Raw genomic sequence first — 5,600 nt, 5'->3', positions numbered from 1 at the left:
AAACATCATGAGCATGCAGGCACGTTTTCCGTGTCACGTGTGAATATCATTACGTTGCGGAGAAACGTCTCACGTCGTTTTTCGACATTACGTCCCCCAAGAAAGAATAAACAAAATAAACACAGAGACGAGATCGTCGGAATGAATCCGCCATTTTTGCGGAACTGGTGAGTCCATTGGACATGGACGCGTCTCTCACCGTCAGTTTTCTTTGGATCCACGTAGCGGCATTTGTTGCGGAAAAATAAAAATAAAACTTCATCATTTTGCCTTTTGTCTATTAATAGTTAATATGCTGTAGATTCGGTTCAACTGGTGATTATTATTTCCTGCAAGAGATTTCTGGTGGGGTTTTGGCGTTAGCAGCAGAAGAAGAAGAAGAAGACTCCTTGCGGAGCAATTTTGGACTGCACACGGAATCAACGTCGACGATGTCTGTTCTCCCTCGATAAAACCGAACGTTCGAGAGTTGCTGTAATTAAGGCCAAAACACGACTGTGATTTTTATAAAAGGACGAGTATAAAGTCCGTCAAAATGACGGGTTGGGACAGTTTTTGACGGTGCAGCCACATGAGCATGCCAACGTCTGTCGTCTGAAGTCTGGGCCTCGTGTCAGGGGTGCTTATATAATCTTTATTTATTAGATTATTATTATTTACTAGCCGAAACCCGTGGAACATCCACGGAAGGGAGGATGTGGTGTATGGATAGAGTGTACCATTATGGATGGCATAGGGGATTTGCTTGTCCGAGTAAGAGTTAGGAAGAAAGATGAGAATGAAGAGTGCGTATATGAACAACGTATTTATTGCAACGTTTAAACGTTTAAACGCGTGTAAACGCAACGCTTAAATGACAACGCTACGATATACTTTTGAAAAATGAATGGATTCGTAATAGGAATCGGCATAGCACCACTCTGGCCACACTGGCGCAGTGGTATTTGTCAATGGAAAGGAACAGCAGTAGAACCATAGACTTTAAAAAAGTGAACGGATTAGTAAACCGACTGGAATTAGCCCCATACTGGCGCATTGGTAAGCGTCAATGTCAAGGCAGAGCAGTAGGAATATAATACAATGAACGCAGTATCAGAGGTTGACATTATTTGATGAGGTTAGCGTACACCGCGATCGACGACATCGGCACAAATGCATGCTCTGGATTGTCCACTCAGTGGACGGCTTGCTTTCGCCTTCGACTGTCCAATCAGCGGACGGCTTGCTTCGCCTTCGCCCAGCAGACGCCAATACGATGGCGTCGTAAGATGGCGTCGTATCGGCAATTAATCGGATGCTTTTGGGCCCCAACGTCGGCTAATTCCGATTTTTCGAGTATGGCTGTACGTGATAAACAAAGAGCGCGGTTCGTAGATCGTAAATCCATTAGTGCCGTGGGCATTGGGTCACTGGGTGCGGCGTAAAAGGGATAACAAAGTCGAGTCCTTACGGTATTATTATATAGATTATTATTATTATCTATATTATAATAGCCGTAGATGATTCTGTCTGTCTGTCTGTCTGTTGGGTGTCTGTCCGGGGTGTGGCTTACTCGGTTTGCAGAGTAGCTCCACCCATAGCTCCACCCATTCTGGGAGTGCCTTCATATAATTATAAACAAATATCCACCATCTATCTATAATTCCAGTAATCTCTGTACATTTGTACGTTTGTACGTCTGTACGTCTGTACGTTTGTCTGTGACCGCTGTTTCTCGACAACTACCGGTCCGATATACTTGAAACTTGCCAGGTATATTGCTGGGGACCCGAGGATGTGCCTTTTCAAGGTTTGAAATTAATCGGACAAGTACTTACCGAGCTATGGCGATTTAGCCGTTCGCCGTTCGCTTTGCCGTTGCGAATGGACCAAACCATTCATGTAAATAGAGGGGGGGGGGGGGGGTTCTGTGGTCGTTCGCTTTGGCTTTGCGAATGGACCAAACCATTCATGTAAATAGAGGGGGGGGTTCTGTGGTCGTTCGCTTTGGCTTTGCGAATGGACCAAACCATTCATGTAAATAGAGGGGGGGGGGGGGGGGTTCTGTGGTCGTTGCGAATGGACCAAACCATTGTTTTTTTTTTGCAGTTTTTTTTTTTTTTGCAGTTTTTTTTTTTTTGCAAGGAACGGGCACCCACGTACGGGCACGTCCTAGCTTATATATAGTACGGGCATGCCCTAGTTTTATTAACTCGCATAGCTTTGAGGCCTGTTTTGTAGGCCCGTGGTGTCTTGCTCTCTCTCCCAGTTTTATTTCAAATCAAATTCGATATATCATTTCATTTTTCACAGTCGCTAACATAGTTTTAGACTCGGTTGAAAAAAAACGGGAAGAAAATCCGATGAAAGTTGCCGTTTATAGAACGAAATGAATTCTCAAACGCCTGTAACTTCAAGGCCATTGAGTCTCTCTCACGCCTTTATCTCCAATCTAACACCATATGATTTCATTTTTATCGATGGTTTTGGACTCGGTGTCAGCAATAATTGAGAACATTCCACACACGTGGGAAAATGCAGATATATTTTTAAAAATCGCGTCATGGTGTATCATACACCGCCCAACATGACACCGATGGCAACGTGTCGATACATATTAAAAATTCGCTTTTGCTTTTCCGTTGAGATATATTACTTTTTCGTTTGATGACAGTCGTCACAAAAACGTCAACAATGATGCCGACATATATTTCTTCGTTTTTATTTCATTCAACATTATTAGCCGGAAGTAAAATATGTTTCAGGAAATTACCAAGAGATATTTCTTCGTTTTTTAAAATTAGTTATGTGCGCATACACTTTAAATAGGTTTATTTGAAATCTTTAATTTTCCACAATATAATTTACTTGCCATTTATCATTTGATGATTACGAGACACTTCCTCTTGAGGATCGTGACAATTCATGCGCTGCGTGGAAACTTCTATTTCCAAAATGAATGAGACGATCGATGAAGAACGCAGACTGGAACAGGATGTAGCAAGAAAACGAATGAGACGGGTGAACGAGTCCATCGACGAACGTCAATGCAAACTTGCGGGGTCACCCGTGGGAATCCCACGGGCATGGATGTGTGTGACATTTCGACATATTGAGTTAGATGCTGCACATTCATTTTTACAAAATGGTTACTGGCAAGTCATCACATCCAGAAATGGTGTACCACCTTTAGAGGCCATTTTTCCCCGCAAAGTGGGGGTTGGCCTTTTTCGGGAACCATGGTTGTTGTTGTTTTTTTTGGTCCCCTTTTTGAAGCAATGTTTTACGGCCGGATGCCCTTCCTGACGCCAACCCTTTTTTGCCGCCTTTAACGACAAACAGGGAATTACCAGTGAACTGGTACTCAATTAGCCGACCTCGGAAGGATGACAGGCTGAGTCAACCCCCCTGACGTTAATTCAGCGATCGACCGGGATTCGAACCCAGGATCCTAGGATCCTAAGCCGGCACCCTAGCCGCTAGCCCAACACCAGGGTGTAATGAACACAATTTATTTACGCGCAAGCAAGAAAGCAAGACGGGCCGATTTCCGATTCCGACGGGCGAGACGGGCCGATGGGCGAGACGGGCCGATTTGGAGCAAGAAAAAGAATGAGATGGGAGAAAAACGAGAGAAACGAGACGGGGAAAGCCGATTGGAGAGGCGAGTGAGGAGCGATTGGAGAGGCGAGTGAGGAGCGATTGGAGAGGCGAGTGAGGAGCGATTGGCGAGGCGAGTGAGGAGCGATTGGAGAGGAGAGTGAGGGATTGGAGAGAAGAGGAGTGTGAGGGATTGGAGAGGTGAGGGATTGGAGAGGTGAGGGATTGGAGAGGTGAGGGATTGGAGAGGTGAGGCGAGGAATGTGAGGGATTGGAGAGGAGAGGAGTGCTAGGTGGAGAGAGGAGAGTGTCAGGTGGAGAGAGGAGAGTGTCAGGTGGAGAGGCGTGAGGGGTCACATATTATGTGAAATAAATAAATTGTGTTCATTACACCATTTCTGGATCTGATGACTTGCCAGTAACCATTTTGTAAAAATGAATGTGCAACATCTAACTCAATATGTCGAAATGTCACACACGTCCATGCCCGTGGGATTCCCATGGGTGACCCCACTATATTTCTTCGTTTTTATTTCATTCAACATTATTATCCGGAAGTAAAGGTTCACATGTTCATTTCACGTGTGCAAAAACAAACTCCATTTCACGTGTGCATGGACATGAAACACAGACGGGAAATTGCTTAGAGATATTTCGTTCGAAGCAATTATACACCGCCCAAATAAAATATTTCACCGATACACCGAGCGAATTTCAGCGAATTTCAGCGAATTTCACCGAGTTTCAGGAAATTACCCAGAGATATTTCTTCGTTTTTATTTCATTAGTTACTAGCAGAAGTACTCAGCGTTGCCGGGCGGGGGAAGGGGGGAGGGCACGTACACTTTAAACATGTATATACATGTGGGATGTGGGATATATACATGTGGGACGTGTGTGTGTGTGCATATGTGTATGTGTGTGTGTATGTGTATATATATATATACACATGTCTGTATGTGTATATATATGTGTGTGCATGTGTGTGGGTGTACATGTGTGTGTACGTGTGTGTGTGTGTGTGTGTGTATGTATGTATATGTGTGTATGTGTATGCATGTGTGTGTGTGTGTGTGTGTGTGTGTCTGTGTGTGTGTATGTGTATATGTGTATGTGTCTGTGTGTGTATATGTGTATGTGTGTGCATGTGTGTATACATATGTGTATATGTGTGTATGTGTATATGTGTATATGCATGTGTCGGTGTACATGTGTGTGTACGTGTGCGTGCATGTGTGTGTGTGTGTGTGTGTGTGTGTGTGGATGTGTATGTGTGTTTGCATATATGTGTGTGTGTATGTGTATCGGTGTACGTGTGTCGGTGTACGTGTGTGTGTGTGTGTGTGTGTGTGCGTTTGTGTGGGTGTGTGAATAAGAGAGACCGAATTGTGAGATACAGAAATGAAAAAACGAGGTGTGTGTGTGTGTGTGTGTGTTATTGTGAAACTGCATGTGCAGGTGCAGCATCTAACTCAATATGTCGAAATGTCACACACGTCCATGCCCGTGGGATTCCCACGGGTGACCCCACTAGTATATAATATTGTGGCGGACACGAAAGCCCACTGGCGTGGTGACATCATTCCGCGCACCAAGTGGGCGGCGGCCACGCCCGAGGGGTAGGCGTGGCCTCAGGATATACACCGGGCGCGCAGCCCGGAGCAGGCCAGTGCTACAGTGACCTCTTTGAATAAAGAACATTAAACTTACCGCGTTGTCCGCTTCCTCCTTGGTAGCAAGTCGCGCGCGTAGCACCGCGTGCTTCATTGGTGACCTCCGACATTCGAGTCAGCCGTCGCTGACCACCCAAAACCGCCGCAACAATGGCTACCAACGCGGTCTCCATGAAGCTCCCCGAATTCTGGGAGTCACAAGCCGAAGTTCGGTTCCTGCAGGCGGAAGCCCAGTTCCGACTTCGAGGCATCACGGTGGACGAGACCATGTACTGCCACGTGGTCGCTGCCCTCGGGCCCGGCACGGCCACCTGCGTCGTATCGGTCCTAAGGGATCCACCTGCCGAC

The sequence above is a fragment of the Myxine glutinosa genome, chromosome 8, assembly GCF_964187855.1.
Source record: "Myxine glutinosa chromosome 8, kmMyxGlut1.1, whole genome shotgun sequence".
Classification (NCBI taxonomy): Eukaryota; Metazoa; Chordata; class Myxini; order Myxiniformes; family Myxinidae; genus Myxine; species Myxine glutinosa.
This window is presented reverse-complemented; position numbering follows the sequence as displayed.